The sequence below is a fragment of the Pteropus vampyrus genome, unplaced genomic scaffold (genome assembly GCF_000151845.1).
Source record: "Pteropus vampyrus isolate Shadow unplaced genomic scaffold, Pvam_2.0 Scaffold86, whole genome shotgun sequence".
NCBI classification, from domain to species: Eukaryota; Metazoa; Chordata; class Mammalia; order Chiroptera; family Pteropodidae; genus Pteropus; species Pteropus vampyrus.
In genome coordinates, this window is record NW_011888867.1 from 5482239 (window position 1) to 5500784 (window position 18546).

At 42.5% G+C, this 18546-nt stretch overlaps 1 protein-coding gene and 1 pseudogene across 1 annotated transcript in view; both read left to right on the forward strand.

Moving 5' to 3' along the window:
• Positions 1 to 18546, forward strand: part of LOC105294433 (calsyntenin-1) — a gene marked incomplete at its 3' end in the record, with an annotated part of 52891 nt that overhangs the window by 8439 nt on the left and 25906 nt on the right. The gene's annotated exons all lie outside the window — the stretch shown is intronic.
• On the forward strand, positions 10748 to 10865 carry LOC111742145 (annotated as a pseudogene).

An 18546-nucleotide genomic window follows, 5' to 3' on the forward strand; every position in this document is an offset into this window, starting at 1 on the left:
GGGGGAGATGCCGTGTACGCGTGCCGTGGGCTCGGAGGTGCATCGGGCTGGGGGTGCGCGCAGTTTTGGGTGTGTGCTTACATAAGAGCCCCCTCCTCCGCATCCCTTTCCAAGATCCGAGTCTCCGCCGCTGCCCCGCGGACACCGCGGCTTCGCGGCTTTCCGCCTCCCAGGGCGCTTTCGGCCGCCGCTGAAACTTCTGCTCCCCTCCCACCTTTTTACCCAAAGGTGAGATTGTGATGAGGTTTACGACCGCGGTCTCACCCTGTGTTAAGAAATCGTTTCTCCGGCCCCGACGCCCTGGTGCCGGTTTCCTGACTGTACTTTAGATCGTGCGAGGGCTTCGATGGCCTCAACAGAAACAAGAAAGTCCTCCTTGATTTCTTAGGGCCAAGGTTCTTTTATGGTTCCTTGGCAAAAAAATATTTCATAGTAAATTGACTATTTTGTTTCAGCCTTCATCCGTAGAACCTTTTAAACGTTACATGCCTTCTGATGTTGACCGATCTTGCCAGCGAAAAGCTTACGCATTGCAGATAGATGCTTCTCAGTGGATCTTGGAATCGTAACCATTTTACTTGGCCTTGGAGCAGAGTAATCCAGGGATAATCTGGAGAGTAGTTGGATCTATTCTTCTGACTTTTGTAATCAAAAAGAATTTGGGGTTGGGGTTGATGCAACGGTAGATGAAACGGTCATATTTCAATTTAGCAAGTTTTTTTTTTTTTTTTTAATATTTTCTCTCCCTTGGCATGACATATGGAGAGAAGTATGGTGTTAACAAATTAAAGGGCAGAAGAGGCAAATGCAGCTTTTGTTCCATGTTCCCTTCATCACGTGGAGGATGATAAACTTTGAATACTTCTTTTATTTCATTTCTAACATTCTGTTGACTGTCAGATTCAGCTTAGCTTCTAAGTATCAAATTGCTCTCAGTTTGATTTTCAAAAGTTACATCAAGCTGTTTGAAATGTTCTTTCCAGATGTGGGATGAAGCTCTGAAAGTCTAATGTATCCAAGAAAAAAATGCCAAAGTTTTGCTTCTCTTGGGAAAACACATTTTAAAAATATGTGCCTGGGTTGGGTATTTGGGAACAGTTCAAGTATATTTAGTCGGTGATAACGCTTCTTGTTAAAATCCATATTTTCTTATTTTTTTGTCCATTCACCTATATTTGCTATTCATTAATGAAATAGCAAATGGGCTAATTTGCCTATTAGCATTATTGGAATACTTAAACAGTATAAATTTCAAGATCAAATATCTTCTCTATGGTACACTAACAAATCTTATGTGAAAGACGTCTTGAGTCCTTTGTAATTTGATAACTTTCTCTAAGCTTTTCTTGGTGCATTTGTCGTATTTAAGAATTCTTAGTCTTCAGAATAAAAACACATTTAGACATCAGTTATGCCGTTACATTTGTCGTGTTTTTCAGCGTGCAAGTTAGAGACTGTCTCTTGACTATTACATGAAATGCTAATAAAACGATTTCATTTTGAAATCTTACGATGAGTTTTATGTGTAAAACTATGCAATTTGTAGAGACGTGTTCTGCGGCCTTATTTTAAAAGGATCGTTTCAACTAATACATGAATTTTTTACTGCTGCAGACAATATGACATTATTAACTTCATGCCCTAGCTACCTCTAATAAATATCAATGAGATAAAGATCACATATAAATTGCTGGAGAGAATGTTAGGTTTTGTAATCTAAGTTGCATTTTGACTGTTACTTAGTCATTTTATGGAGAACCCGAAATTTCACTTTAATTGTACCTGTAGTTCTTAAAAAACATCAAGTAAACCAGAATATTAGGAGGAATATCCTTGACATATCGTAGGCTGCCTTCCTTTACTTTAGTCAGCCAGTGATCAGGAAACAGAAAATTGAACTAGGGAAAATAGAAAGCTCATATGAATATTAGGAAAACAAACGCAATCATGTAATGCATTTCAAAGCCAAATAAACAGTATTCACTGTTATTTTCCTATTTGTACATAGACTTCTCAGTGAGGCTTCTCCTCACCATCCTATTTGAAATTTCATCTCTCTCTCTGAATCCTCCCTTCCCTCTTCATTTGTTTTTATTCCCATAGGATTTATCTTACTCTAACACCCTTTGTTATTTACTTACTTTGTTGTGGCTACCACTTTGAATCTATCTAGTTGTCAGCTTTTTTAGAAAACGGTTTCTTAATTTGTTACCTTGTTTTTCAGAAGCAGCTTTGAGGATAAAGTCCTTTGACTATAGACTTCAATATTATACTTAATCTTACATTTTTATCGTCAAAGTAAATATCACTTCCGCATAGACCTATAACTCCTAAAAATAATAAAATATTAATAATTCTGAATGTATTCTGATTTAAGAGCGTAACCGATTAACTGGAACCTTCAGTTAAATAGAATCCATCTCCTGGCTACATACTACTGTTAAGACAAAAAGTAAAAATCAAGCAGTTTCGTAGGAATTCTATGTCAAAAGGAAGTTTTAGCAGTTAATATACATTATTTGTGCAGTACTGTTTTATTTTTGAGCAAAAATACAGTATTTCAGTTTTAGAAGGTATACGAACAATAAGTGAAATTTTAGTGACACAATAACATTATTTTTGTATTGAAATTAGAAAATGCTGCAATTCCATGACACTGCTTTTGGGACTTGGTTAGGTTTTTTAAACCAACTTTTAATGTTTAAAATGAGGAACCTGAGGGATGTTAGAATTTTAAGACATGAAAAAGAAAGAATCAAATTATTTTTATTATTGTTTTCTAAGACAGGAAAATGTAATTATTTCTAATAGGATTTTCATTTATGAGAGTTGAAACAAAATAAGAAATCCGATTATCCTGAAAACTACCCAGAGTCTATTTTTCACATATTTGGGTTAATTGAGGTTTTAGATCATTATGCTTTTAAAAATAGACCTCGCTTTTTCCTATGGTCTTGATTTGGTAAGAGCAGAGGTGCTTGAAGAAATGTTGTCTTTTATAAATGAGATCTAAGATATTGGTTCGTTATAAAATATGGATCTTCAGGGATGTGGACTGAAGAGTGGGGATGATTATGCAGTGTTGTGTTTTTGCACTGTTAAAAACAACCCTCCAAAGTGACATTTTGGCACCAGTAGAGACCGTGCAAAGGCCAGAGGTAGGAACCCTCGAACTGTGACAGTTCCCCTGCCCGTGAGCCAGGCCAACGCGGGATGCCCAGCTCTGACACGGAGCCACCATCACCCAGGAGCTGGACCATGGCATTCACTTGTCTCTGATTTGATAGGTCCTTTCTCCCCTGTTAGGCATATTTTTGTTCATTTTCTCATCGAGCTGTAGGTTGATATTATTAGATTTTTTTCGCTAGATCTGTTGCTAAGGCTTTATTTTTAAAGTTCTAGGCGAAGATTCAGTTATTTCCAAGTAACTGAATTTAGAACATCTTTAAAACCTATAAAACACATCTGAAAGTTAACTTCCTTCCATTCCAAAATCCCAGTAAGAAGTAGCTGGTAGGTGACATAGTAAAGGAAGAATCATGTGTTTTGTTTCTTTAACCTTTGGCTAGACTGAATATTATCTTTCAGTCATCTGTTTTGGATCAGCCTGATTTCTCTTGCGAAAAGAACTATAGAGCTTGCTACATTTCAGGTCTACCTTGATCTGTAATTTCTTTAACTTGTTGTTTAGGACAAAAGACTTTTCCTACATCTACTTTTTAAAAAAAAATTTAAACAGCTTTATTGAAATATAATTCACACACTGTGAAATTCACCCTTTTAAAAGTACACAATTCAGTGGTTTTAGTATATTCATGAAGTCGTGCTGCTGTCACCACCATCTAATTTCAGAACATTTTTATCACCCCAAAAAGAAACCCCATCGCCCTTGGCTGTCACTTCGAAATCCTCTTTTCCCCAACCCCTAGCAGCCACTAATCTTTCTGTCTCTGTGGCCTTGCCTCTTCTGGACATGTCATAGCAATGGAATCATACAATGCGTGGCCTCTTGTGACTAGCTTCTTTCACTTAGCATGATGTTTTCAGGGTTCATCCATGTTATAGCATGTGTGAGAACTTTATTTCTTTTAATGGCTGAATAACATTTGCTGTAAGTTTGTGTCCCTCCAGAATTCATATGTCAAAACCTAATTCCCAACGTCGCAGTTTTTGGAGGCAGGGCTTTTGGAAAGTGACAAGGTCATGAGGGTGGAGCCCCCAGGAATGCGATTAGTGCCCTTAGAAAAGAGACCTCAGCGAGCCCCCTTGCCCCCTCCACCGAGTGAGGACACAGTGAGAAGATGGGCAGGAGACGGGAAGTGGCCCTCACCAGACACGGAATCTGCTGGCATGATTCTGGACTTTCCAGCATTCGGAGCGTGAGAAATAAATTTCTGTTTGTAAGCCATCCGTTTATGTTATTTTGTTAAAGCAGCCCAAACACTAAGACAGTGTTCCAACGTATGAATATACCACATTCGTTTTTCTGTTCATCAGTTGATGGACATTTGGGTTGATTCCTACTTTATGGCTACTGTGAATAATGCCGCTGTGAACATTTGTGTATAGGTTTTTGTGTGGACGTGTATTTTCAGTTCTTTTGGGTGTATACCTAGGAGTGAAATTATCGGGCCTTATGACAATTCCGTGCTTAACATTTTGGGGAGCTGCCAAACACTTTTTCCAAAGCGACTGCACCATCCTACGTTCCCTTGCGACCTTCATAATCACCTCAGGAGCAGCTTTCTGATCACATACGTCTTTCACAGTGGTCAGAATTTTTATTAGACTTTTAAGTTGCTGATTTTTTTTCCTGCTCTAGGGATAAACTGGCATTTTATCCAACCAGCATCTTCCTTGGCCATCATCTCCCATATCATTTCTACCTAGGACTTTAGACTGAGTTGAAAGGAGCTTTGAAAGGTACCTTCACTTCACTCGTCCCTGACAATTGATCTTTCAGCCTGGGCACTTGCTAGCACACAAAAGAACCCTTTTCTTGAAGACATTGTTTGAGCCTTTAGTCGGCTTTCCGTAGGACTAAATCTTATCAATCCTCCAAATCTTTGCCAGCTTCCAGTCCTGCAGCGCCTTCTTTTGACCACCTGTCACTTTAAGAAGGGCTGAGAGCTTTTGCTGTTCAGCATCCATGCCCCAGGCCCTGATTTCTGCCTGAGATCTGAGGAATTAGCTGGTACATTGCTGCTGGCTGAGTGACTTGGGGGACTGGGGAAAGTGAGCCCAGTCACAAGCAAAGTAACTAAGTTCAGGAGCAGGGTTTAACTTTATCAGAGGGACTGGAAGAGTCACTAGAATTCTTAAACTATAAATGGGTTAGAAAATGACATTTCTTCATTAAATTCTTGCTAGGCTATTTGGCTAAAAAGTGTGTTTTGTTGAAGTATATTATTTTGTCTGGTCCTTTGATTTTTATTCTTTAATTTACTATTCATTATTTACCCAATTTAATCGTAGAATAAAACACTTAGAAATATGTCTTTAGATTCAAAATGAGTTTTAAAACTCAGTAACAGTGAATGTCATCTTTGTGTAATATCTGCTTACAGTCTAACGGAGACATTTATTCTGAGCTCTTCCTAACACTTCAAAATTTTTTTCTTGTATAATACAGTACTTTCATTTTAAGGACCAGCAAGAAAAAAAATTGAATGTCATAACTTGAAGATATGTAAAACTTGAGAATGATTTGTATGAGTTTAAGTGGCATTTCAAGAACATAATCTCTCCATCTGCAATGCAGACTCCAGTCGCATTTAGTTTTGTGTATTTCAGGTGTAGATACTGATGAATATTGCTAGGACCAGCTGCATAATACATGGGGCCAAGTGCAGAATCAAAGTGCAGGGCCCCTTTGTTCAAGAATAAAGAATTTCATGGTGGCAAGAGCATTAAACCAGGCGTGGGCTTGTCACACACAGGAAGCTGGCCCTGAGTATCGATAGGCTATAGGGCAGAGCATTAATAGGGAGAATGTGGGCCTGGCCGTGAGATTTTAGCCAGAGCCCTTGGTCCTCTGGGCACCCTTTCAGATGAGCCAGCTGATGCACAGGTGTCCTCGGGGCGCCCCTCCTGCCCCCTCCCCTCATCGGAAGGAAGACTTAGTCTCTGGTGGCCTCAGGGTGGAGGCTGCACTCTTTTCTGTCCCCCAGAAACTATCAAACGACAGACTACGAGGCTCATTGAGGAGCGGGGTCACTTTTAATTGAGGGATTAAAGCCTTTACGTCAAGCAGATTTTTTTAACCTTTAAAACGCCTTGACTAATTCATGCCAGTTTCCTATTACTTAAGGAATTAGTAACCAGAATAACAGAAATAATTAAAATTCTTGGATAATCTATCTTTTTTTCTTTGTGCCATATATTTCAAACGTTTATCAGAAGAGCTACTAAGTAGTAAAATGCACTGGCTTGAATTCCATTTTCCCCCTAGGCCTGACTCACTTTGGGGCACAATTACTGAAGCACGGATGGGGGGACGAAGTGACAGGCACTCAGTCTCCGTGTCTGAGCACCTCGGATGCTGATGCTGCGTTGATGGTAGGCCACCTCGATTATAAAGCCCCAAATCAGCGATGTTTCTGACCTTGCTTCTGAGTTGTTTGTAAATATCTGTTAATATCGGCCGTGATTCCTGAATAAAAGCATTTTCATTTGGCAACAGTTTAAGAAGTCCATTCCCAAGTGCACGAAGCCTTCTTTTGCTTAATTAAAAGAAGCAGCTAATAAGCCTCTTCTACACATTCAAAGCCTGAAATAGAAAATGGCTTGAATGCCTTTTTATATGAAATCTGATGTTTTTAAACCTTTACTAACTGGAGGAACAAGTACCAATGGGATAATTTCATAACACAGGCTCTGCTTTTCCTCCTAACGGTGACTCGTATTAGTAATAACTGCCACATTAATATTTGTTTGATGAAATGCGAGTGATTAATACAATTTACTTATTCAGTTAATAAAGTGTATTAACCCCATTTTTTCTAGAATTATTCTAAGTATTCTTGAAAAGTAATTCTTTTTAAAAGGGAAATTTGTCTTCCTTGGATTTTTTTTTCAGTACAGGCGAAGGTGGTCGTCAGTGCTGGTGGACACGGTGAGGCCAGGGGCAGCGAGAAAGCAGATGGCCCATTTGGCCAGGTTTTGGTTTCCTGGAGGGAGAAGGCTGAAAGGGTTTCCTGAAGTTTCTGTTTTCTCTAGAAGCCTGGCTGAGTCACAGGAGAGCAGCCCTGACTGTACCTTCTTCTGGAAACCCAAGTATAGACCAGTAAACTGAGGCAAGCCAGCACATGGCAGTGCTGGACCCTGACATCTGCAAAACCTCCAGAGGTGGCCAACAAGTCTGGTTCTGGTCAGACTGAGATCGCTCCTGAAATGCTCCATTCCCAGATTCGATTGCCTGGGTGAGGTGGACTCCCCGCCAGCTGGGGTTCCTTGGCCACCTCAGCTGTGTCATCTTCTAGTGACTGTCAGCTGCCTTAACTTGGCTTTGTCTTGATGCATTGCTTCCTGGGACCCATTTGGGATTCCCAGGTGACCTGAAAAAGCAATTCATATCAATCTGTCAGGAACTGAATTTGGAACTCAAATTGTTTTTTCCCCAGGAAACGTCATTATAAATTGTTTAAGCACCAGAAGTGATTGCCAGAAACCTGTTTCACCCGTGCCAGTGAATATGGGCAAATTTGCAGTAAAACAGCACACATGCTGTGACAATATTAATCATTATTTAAACCCACAAGGATGTGCTTGTTAAATTTTTTTGGTCAGTGAGCCTTGAATTGGAAGAGAGCTTAAAGATTTGGGGACATCAGTCACTATCAAGCAGGCCTTGGCCCGCCCCTGGAGCGAGGAGGCAGTAAGAGGTGGGAGCGAGAAGGACGGAGGGGCCCAGCCTGGGAGGGGAGGAGGGAGTGTAAGACGGGGGCCAGCAAGCCCGCCCCCGCCCCCGCCCCCCCCAGCACCGGCCCGGAGTGGGGGATGGGAGGCGGGTGGAGGAGAGGCAGGGCGGGTGCAGTGGGCGGCTCCCACACCAGGAACTGCCTGTCTGTGCAGGTCATCCTTTCAGAGAATACTTACGTTATTTAAAGGGGTGAATCACAGTCAAATGTACTTAGCGTTTTTCAAAATCAAAGAAAATTTTACTTAAGAATTGCTGTTTAAAACTGTTCATGAATTCCTACATCTGTGTCAAAGTTACTCCTTTGTTAGAGGTATTTTACTAAAGCAAATGGGAGAAATGTATTTTACACAGCCCTCAGATCATCTTGATTGGATTTGTATGTGCTGTTTACTAGAAGGCATCCATTCTAAATAATGGTGACATAGTGACTTCTAAAAGTCACGTTAAAGGATTAACTGCAGGTAGTTGGGGTGTAGGAAGGCAAGTTGATTTCTGAGGCAGCGTTTCCCTAAGTACGTTGCATGGACAGGTGTTATTTGGTTAAAGGGATCTGTTGGTCCCTGAGTTTGGGAACTGCTGCTGAATAGATTTCGCTACGATGGGACTTCCGGGAGCCTGAAGTGTACTGGCATGTGTCAGAGAATTGCTGGATGGGGGGCGGCATCAACATTCACCCAGCCGACTTGACCGGGGACTCTCCCTGGAGCATTTCGTAGCACCAGTGTTCCATGGAAAAGGAGCTCCCAACCCCTGGGCTGTGGACCAGTACCGGAACCGGGTGACACCGCAGGAGGTGAGCAGTGGGCCAGTGAGCAAAGCTTCATCTGTGTCTGCAGCCGCTCCCCAGCGCCAGCATCACCGCCTCAGCTCCGCCTCAGATCATCAGGCCTTAGATTTTCACAGGAGCTCCCGTCCCTCGTGCCAAAAAAGGTTGAGGACCGCTGCCATAGAACATACTTCGGGAAATGCTGCTCCAGGTGTCTCCCTACCTCCTTACTGTAGAAAAAGAAAAGTACACTCTAGTGCAAAAAAGAATAAGATGACCTAGGATACTGCTTTTCTGAGGTCATTAGTCTTAACACTTCCGTGTGTGATGTATCTAGATTTTTTTCCCATGTAAAAATGTATCTACGTAGTCAAAGTTTTAAACACAATTCGTATAAAACACCCTGTTATACAGGGTGTTTTATAACTTTCTCAATTATCATTCATTAATAAACATTTGTCCTGGATGTGGTGGGTATAATAATCCATCAGAGGAAAGTAGTGGGCTCTGTTTAATCCTGTAGGGGTCCCAGACTGCACTCTCACAAACCACTGAGAACCTCAAAGAGCTTGTGTTTATGTGGGTTTTGCCCATCAATATTTATTCTATTAGAAATTAAACTGAGACTCACCTAAAATATCGTTGATTTATTTAAAATAGCAACAATGAATCCATTCGATGTTAACAACATATTTTTAATTAAAAAGAACTATATTTCCCAAAACAGAAATTTAGTGAGAAGACCGGCATTGTTTCACATTTCTGCTAATCTCTTTAATGTGGATTTAGGAGGAGAATGTGGGATTCTGCATTCAACCCATTGTTACCTGCTGTTTGGTTGAAGCATATAAAGAAAATTTGACCTCACACAGATATGCAGCTGGAAGAGGGGGGGCTTTGCAGACTCACTGAAAGGGTCTTGGGGATCCCCAGGATCCTCAGGCCACGTTCTGATAACTTGCTGTTGGGCAGCGGTTGATGTCAAAGTACATATTTGAGGGGAAATATCACCAGTGATTTGCTTCTAAATAATAGTTGAAGTCGAAGCTTACAAATGATTTACTTAAAAAAAAAAGAAATCAGTTAATTCAGCTTATTCCTATAATCATTTCTCTCATTTACATCGGCACTCAGCGTCTTGCTAGGGAAGGCAGGGGTGGAGTTAGGGCCCTCATTCTCCACCTGGATTTGCCTCTGAGCCCAGCACATTCTGCCGCCTCCCAGTGAGGGGCCCTCGGAGGAAGGCAGCCAGCACTCTCCAAGTGTGGAGCAGGATCTTGTGGGTCTATGGATTGTTAGTTTTGGTTTTCTTTTAAATTTTACTAAAGGACACATTCTTAATGAGGGAGAAGGCAAGAACAGGTGAGAAAGTGTAAAAGTAAACATTAAAATCAGGTTTATTCAGGTTTATTTTTTTGGTAGTATACACTCACCTTATTAGTATTTTTTTGTAGAATGAAATCCAGAAAAAAAACAAGCTTTTTTAAGTCAAAAAAACAAGCTTTTTTCAAGTACTTAAAAAAAGATGACCGTGTGTTTTTTTTCTCACAAGGTGGCCCTTTTGAGACCTTTAAATGGCCGGTTTCATTGTAAAACAAACAAACATGCTTTTTATAACTGCCATGATTAAAGAAGTCTGTAGTGCTGTTTGCTTTGTTTTCCTGAAAGATCGTTGGGCGTTTTCTCAGAATCGGAATAAATTTTGCATGGGTTTATACCTGTGCTATTTGTCAGGGTGGGGAATGGTTGTTTACTATTTGTTTTGCCAGTTACTCTTGATTGCCAGTGATCTAGTTCTTGGAGAGACTTCATTCCACAAATCCAGATTCCCCTTGAGAGGTCTTCTAGTCCTTTCTTCCCATTTATAATAAAAAGTCCTTGTGCTTTTAAAATTTGGCAGTTTGTCTTCCTACTGAAGTAATCTGGTTACTTGTATGTCATTGCATTAGCATGTTAATTACTTTTTATTAATCAATGTCACCATAATATATTTTTTAAATGTTAATTACTTTTAAACCCCTAAACTTTAAAAATCTGCTAATCTTTAAAAATCAGTTTCAGTCTATGGCCCTTGTACCCTGAACAAGCCCGATCCCGTCTGATCTCGGAAGCTAAGCGAGGTCTGGCCTGGTTAGTACTTGGATGGAAGACCACCTAGGAAGACCGGGTCTGTAGGCATAAAAAATAAAAAAAATAAAGGATCGTAAGCTGACGAGGTCCTTGCAATCTGTGAGGTTAACCAAAGGTTGCCTCGCCTAAAAAAAAAAATCAATTTCAGAATTATAGGTCTAGAATTCTAGAAGTAAAAGGGATTTTAGATATCATTTAGCTCAATAAGCCCATTTACCAAAGAGGAAACAATTGAAGTTATTATCGTCAGCATGATATCTTTATAGCTCAGGATATGAAAAGTAGGAATATAATAGAAACCAATCTGGAATGTTTTTAGCCCTGTTTCTGTAATAAATAACATTCAGCATAAATTTGTGTGCCTTGTTACAAACCTTTTATGTGCAATTGAGTCAGGAAAGATTATAAAACTGGAGAGGAGTTTTAAAGGTTCTGGAGAAAGGGTACATTGTGTTAACAAAGTTACATTCTTTTTAATCTTGTAGCACTTTTTTACAAGAGTGTCTCAGAAATTTGCACGTTGTGCTCAAATTGGAGTTTTGGAGTTGACAGGAGCTTTAGAGATGAATGGCCCGGTGTGGCTCTGGGTGTGTGGTCCGTCTCTACAGCGAGCACCGGCATCAGCAAGCTAGCTTCCACTGCGACTCACCTAATCAGGGAAATCTCTCATCGTGGAGGGCGGTGCCCAGTGTCAGGCCTTTTAGCCTCTGAGTCCCCACAGAATAAATGCTGCCACTGTGGGAGCAAGGGGTGGACGGGTGAGCACATGGACTTGGTGAAGCTGGATGACCAGGTCCAATCCCAGCTCTGCCGTTCACTTGCCGTGCACTCTTGGAACAGGCTTCTTAATCTGTCTGTGTCTCAGTTTCTTTGCGGGTGGAAGGGGCATAATAGTACCTCTCATAGGGTTGTAGGAGGAGTGAACAGATTCCGTGTTTAGAATACCATTGTAAACATTATGTGTTTGCTCGTTTATGAATCCAATTCCACATAACTCCCCCTTTTTAGAAATTGGGGTAAAATTCCCTTTATATAAAATGAAAATAGCTTTTAAAAAAATTAATAAACTTTATTTTTTAGAACAGTTTTAGGTTCATAGCAAATTGAGTGCAAAGTGCAGAATTTCCATATACGCGGCCCTTGCTCTTGACACCCACATTGTAGCGGTATGGTTATCATAATCGAGGAGCCTACGTGGACACATCATTGTCACCCAAAGTCCACAGTTCACATTAAGGTTCACTCTTAGTATCGTACATTCTATGGATTTTGACAGACGCATGGCACGTATCCACCCCTGTAGTATCAAGCAGAGTAGTTTCACCGCCCTAAAAATCTATGCTCTACCTGTTTCTCCTTCCCTCCCCTTGAACTCCTGGCAACCCCGATCCTGTCACTGTCTCCATGGTTTTACCTTTTCCAGACTGTCATGTAGTTGGAATCATGCAGTGTGCAGCCTTTTAGGACTGGCTTCTTTCACTTGGTCACGTGCATTTAAGTTTCCTCCACGTCTTTTCATGGCTTGAGAGCTCATTTGTTTTTAATACTGAATAATATTTCGTTGTCTGGCTGGACCACAGTTTGTTCACCTACTAAAGGACATCTTGGTTTCTCCCAAGTTTTGGCAATTACGAATAAAGCTGGTGTTAAGATCCATGTGCAGCTTTTTATGTGGACGTAAGTTTACCACGTGCAGAAATGCCAGGGAGTATGATTTCTAGATCATATGCTAAGAATATGTTCATCTTGGTAAGAAATAGCTACACTGTTTTCCAAAATGGCTGTATCATTTTGCATTTCTGCTAGCAACACTCAGAATTCCTGTTGTGCCACATCCTCACCAGCATTTGGTTTTATCGGTGTTTTGAATTTTGGCCACTTTAATAGGTGTTTAGTAGATTATTGTTTTAATTTGCAATCTCCTAATGACATATGATGTGGAACATCTTTTCATATGCTTTTCTTCTGTCCATATGTCTTCTTTGATGAGGTATATGTATTTTTTTTTTTAATTGCGTAGGTTGTTTTCTTATTGTCGAGTTCTTTGGATGGTAGTCTATCAGGTCTTTTGCAAATATTTTCGTCCAGTTTGTGGTCTGTCTGCTCATTTTTTTAATATTATCTTTTGTGGAGCAGTTTTTAATTTTAACATAGTCTGGTTTATCAGTCATTTCTTTTATGGACTGTGCCTTTGGCATTATATATAAAAGGTCATCAGCACACCCAAGATCATCTAGGTTTTCTCCTAGGTGTTATCTTCTGGATGTTTTATAGTTTCGCATTGTACATTTAGGTCTACATCCATTCGGAGCTCATTTTTTGTGAAGGACGTAAGGTCTGCGTCTAGATTCTTTTTCCTTTTTTTGCGTGTGGATGTCCAGTTGCTCAGCACCATTTGTGGAGGAAGACTGTTCCCTCGTGTTGTTGCCTTTGCTCCTTTTGTCAGAGGTCACTCGGTGGTATTTACGTGGTCTCTTCTGGTCCCTGTGTTCTGTTCGTCTGATCTGTCTGTGTGTTCAGCAGTACCACAGATTGTCTCGATTACTGTAGCTCTATGTAAAGCTTCGTTATCGCCCTCCAGGATTGAGGTGGCCCTTCTGGGTCTCTCACCTCTGTTTATTTCCGAAATCTGCCAGCCTGCTAGGTGTCTTTCTCCTCAGGTGCTTCAGGGTGTAGATACCACTTTTCAGATGGGCAGGTGGTGTAATAGAGACCCTCACACACGTGCGGAGTCGGTGTGGCTGGCACGGGGTGAGCATCCCTTGTCTAAGCTTCTCGGCTGCTCTGTCATGCTGAACCCTCAAGTCCTCCCTCCATATCAGTGTTGAACTGTGTGTCTCATCCTGCCGCTTCGTTCTGGTGCATTAATCTTCGGTACATTTCACCTTGCCACACGTGACCCACCACGTCATCCTGCCAAGTAATTTTGAATCCTAACTTTTACCCATTCATTCTAGCTTCCTGGCATCCTCAAACTTGTTGTAGAAGTTGAAGGGAGCCAACCAAGTGTGAGCCTTTGGAAGGTTATGAGAGACTGTCCCAGGTGTCCAGGGTTCATTATTCAGTGACCTTTCGAGGTGGCCATTAAGCCTGTCCGAGCCCACCTGCCTTTATTTTCATCTATTTCACCCCCCTTCGTTCCCAGTCACAAGGAAGTGAGCGCCCTGGTCAGATGCCACAGTTCAGTGCGCTCTCTCTAGAGTCCCACGTGAGCTGAGCCACGTCGAGTTGTAATCAAGGTGCCGGGCACTTCACAGGTTGTAGCCCACATTTCCCTTCCAACTCTCCCGTGGCTGTCCTAAAAAGAAAATGTTCAGATACCTGTTCTTGTGAATAATGACACCAGATCTTTGCGATTTCCTTCTCTAAAGGCACAAAAACCAATCTAGAATTTTGTTCCGGGATCAGTGTCAAACTCATTGAAATACAGGTTAAAACTGTCTATCCATCTTTTTCCCATTTAGAACCAGGTATTACATGCTTTGAAATTCCTTAAAGCTCGACCGTGGTGTAGGTTAGCGATTCCACCTATATTTTTCCTCAGTGTCCTGGGGTTCGCAGCACCCCAGAAACTCGCGGGAAGCATGTCCTTTCTTCTTCCTTGTCTGTCTGGTCTTGGCCTTCAGTTCCCTCATCGTCATATTGATTCCGCTCTTTTCTGATATTAACCTTCTTCTTGAGGACTCGGTGGCAAAGTGAGATTGAGCTGTTTTATTTTCTGTGTTTATTGTAAAAACGTTACATTTATTTTATCAATAATGTAAGGGACTCAGCGTGAAAGCATTTATCGTGCTATCGTTAATATTGTAAGAAAGTAACAAAGGAACAGAAAATAAGGGAGCAAGGACGGAATATTGATTTTTCTGATTAGCCATCCTGGATTTATTAGAGGATTTTAGTCACCTTGTGACAGGGCTTCAGGTAACATCTGTTAAGAACTTTGCATTGATAGTGGATGCCAGCAGGTCCTGAATGCCGCGTGGCCTTTTCTGAAGAACGTATGATAAAGTTTTCCATTGTATATGAAGGTCAGGAGACTGAAACAACACGGAATTTGGAAATTACCACTGGGCTATTATGTTACCGTTGGGGACAGCGCCCTGTCCTATTTTAATGCAAGACACATGTGATAAAGAAGAAAGAAAAGGGCAAACCTGGCCTGGATTTTCTGATAATGCTGCAAAACAGGAAATCTAGGGAAACGTGGCATGTACTTTTTTGCATCACTAGACTTCTGACGGACGTCCACTGCAAGACTGAATCGATAAGTGAATGTGTACGAATCAGCAACTCGAAGGGGCCCGATGCTGGTTTGGCAGTGGGCTCGTTCCTGTCATGCTGCAGGTTTAATTCTGTAGAAAACCACATAAAAATACATGAACTCTGAATAATTGCTCTGCATGTAAGATAAGAGCTGAGAGGCGTTAAAGGACTCTGTTCCAGAAACACTTTCCTCTGCCAGCTTGCAGGGCGCTTGCATATTTCGTCTTAGTTTCTACTTCTGTATTAAATCATTGAAGTTCTTTGCAAAATCCGAGTGTGGGTACCTTAAGTCATCACTCATTAGCACCCCACTCGCAGCTCGCTGGCCCGAACTGCGAGGAGAGGGGAAGTGGGCGCAGGCAAGTTTCGACTTGGTGCAGATGAAGAGGTGGGGACAGTCTGGAGCGTATACCGATGGGGGCTGCGCGGTCGGACTCGCCGGAATCCGGCCTGCGGGGGACGCTCCAGGGACCTGGTAGCAGCGAGTACAGGCAGACAGCGGCCTGACACTGAAGATAGTTTGCGGTTTTGCATTGCTTTGCCTGTGAGAAATTCTAGATGTGACATTTCAGAGAATTAATAGTCATGCGTGAGAGGATTTTGCTTAAGGGGGGCTTGTGATAAAAGCAAGGAGCCAACGGCCATAGCTGTACCAGTTATGAATCAGTGTCCTCGAGGAGTGAAACCAGAGACAGGCCCCCACCGGGGGCGGGGTGGAGTGTGGAGGGGACTCGGTGCGGGGCGGGGGGTGCACAGAAATCAAGAAAGTGGTCAAGAGAGCAAAGTGAAAATCGCCCAGTTTCCCTGACAAGATAACTCCGAATGCGTCTGTGACAGGTGAGCCTTCTGTGACAGGCTTTGTTCATTGTTGGCCAGAGCATTGAAATCGCTTGGAGAATGTTCCATTCCAACCTGCCCGGCCCCCGGCCAGCCTGATGGACTCGGACTCCAGGGTACGCCCCCGGAGGTGTAGCGGAGGGAAGACGCCTGGGATACCCCGCCTTGCGCCCGGGCTCAGACCGTGCTGCGGGTGCTGGGTCGAGGCCTGTTCTTTGTCCTCTGGTTTGGGGATCCCTTTTCTGGACACCGATTTTCATAAACGAGCTTTCTCGTTTCCCACCTCCCTTTACCACAGAGACGAACATCCGAATGAGGAAGACGCATTCTCCAACTCCATCCCTCCCCCCTTGTCACGCCTCACAAAACCGAGATGTGGCCACTCCGTTCTCATACCCACCAGCCACCGCCCGAGGGTGCGGGGCTTGCAAAGGACTCAGGGGTCCCTGGGCACCTAACCCCAGCATATTGGTCAGAGAGGATCCCCGAGGTGCCTGGGGATGTTGGCCTGCAAACACCATCTTCATGCGGGGTTCAGGCCTAGTGTCTCCTCTGTCCCCAGGGAGGCTGTAGCGGAGGGCAGGGCTCCAGCACCAGGGGTGGTTCTGTGCCCCTGAGCGGGGAGCGAGGCTGGCTGCTGAGTGGTCATTCCTGGGACCTGAGAGAAGATCCCGGACCCTGTGAGCACTCACAGCCGGAGCCTCCCGTCGTTACGGCCGAGTCCACTAGCCCCCTGATTTCCTGTGTTTAAGGACTGTCTTCCCTGTGCACCTTGCCTGTCACCTTTTGAAACTTCTGGAAGTGTCTTGTAAGAGCTTTTGCCGTTGGAAATCTTGTAGCTAGTCACGAGGCTCCCATACTAGAGTGGCTGCCACGTCACCTTGGTGACATTTAAAGAGAGGCTCTCAGTGTGATTTGAGAGAGAGTTTTTCATGAAGCTCAGGAGGTTAAAATAAATAAGGACCACATCATCGTTAGATGTGCTGGTTACGTGTTGCGTTGGTGTCTGGCCTGTTGACTCTGGTAAATCTTGAATTAAAACAATTTGGTTAGAAAAGCAGTTGACTTCTGCACTTCACGCTAGTGAAATATTTCATTTGCTTACTAGAAAAATTTGTGACTATGATAGTAAGTTGCTTTGGAAAATTGTAACTTTGTGAAAATCTGAGTGGTAGAAAAATGAGATAATGGGTAACTGAAGGAGACATTTGTTGGAGATTTCTATAAAAACGTCACAGTTTTCCTGAATATGCTGACTGGCTTAGGGTCAGTTACCATACTGTGTGTGGATAGTGTGTACAGACCCGCTATAGGACACACCTGGAGCTGTCATAAAGGCGGAAATCCTCGTATTGTCCGTCCGTCTGTCCACCCACCCATCTGTCTGTGGTTTCCTTTCAACCGCTTTCATACACATGAAGTAAGAATGTTGCATTATGTAACCTCCCGAACAGTGTCACAGAGATGCCCATCTGTAAAATTAATGAGAAGCAAACCTCTTGGAAGTTGCTATTTTTTTTTTTGTCTTCAGCGAAAGCATCTTGCACTTCTTGTTACTCCAAGCATCCTCTGTCATCCCAGCTTCAAATGAGCAACCGTGTTACTTTGAACCTTTCTGTGTCCCCAGCCTCTGCCTCCTCTAAAAATGCAGCTGTAGGGTTGCACCTCGTTTGTTTCCTCCCCTGCTCTTTGGGGTGCGGTGGGGGGTGTCAGCAGCAGAGAAGTCTCAGTGAACTCTTAAGATGTTGCAGCCACACACCTTGAAATAGAAGTAAAATTTCGGAACCACAAGTGTAAAAGAAACCTTATTTTACAACTTGATTCCCAGTTTCATCGGTCTCCGCGGATCAGCTAGTAGATCTTCACTGTCTGGAACGGCGATTCTTAACCTGCACTGTTTCAGCGGTGCCCGAAGCCCCTACAACCTCCTGCCGAGTATTTTGTGTATTTTTTGCGTTTGTTTCCTTGGGAGCGAATTCATGGCTTTCATTAAATTCTCAAAAGAGCCCATGAAAAGGTTATGAACTTTAGTAACAGACTTCTGGGTACTTGTCTCTCAGGTTTGGGGATGCTGTATTTAAGCCAGATTTAATATCAGAAACATTCAGTCCACTCGTTCTTTAATCCTAATTTATGAAAGCACATCTGAGATCATCACACCCCGATTTCTCAAGAATAGCCTTGTGACCGTTGTCTCTTGCCTAATCGTATAGCTAAATCACAGAGCTGTATCGAGTTAAGTTATTTGACATACCAAAACAATCAGATAAGTAGGAATCCTGATGGGGTATTTGGCGATGTTGGGTAATTGTGTTTTGCAGGTGATGATGCCGTCATGGTTAGTTTTAGCCGTTATCTTTTAGAGTTGTATGTTGAAGAATCGAGGGGCGAGGTTGCAGGACGACTGGGATTTGTTTCAGAATAATTGGAACCGGCGGCAGGAATGGGAGTGTGTAAGTCAAAGGTCGGTCCTGCGCTGGTAATTACAGTGGTCGAATCTTGGGCACATGCGGTTCATCATTCCATCAACTTCCATATCGTACTTAATATAGAAGGATAAGAGTACTTGGTATAAACGGTGTTTAATTATGCCCATTGGGTGGCTCCCATCAAAAAACCAGAGAATAAC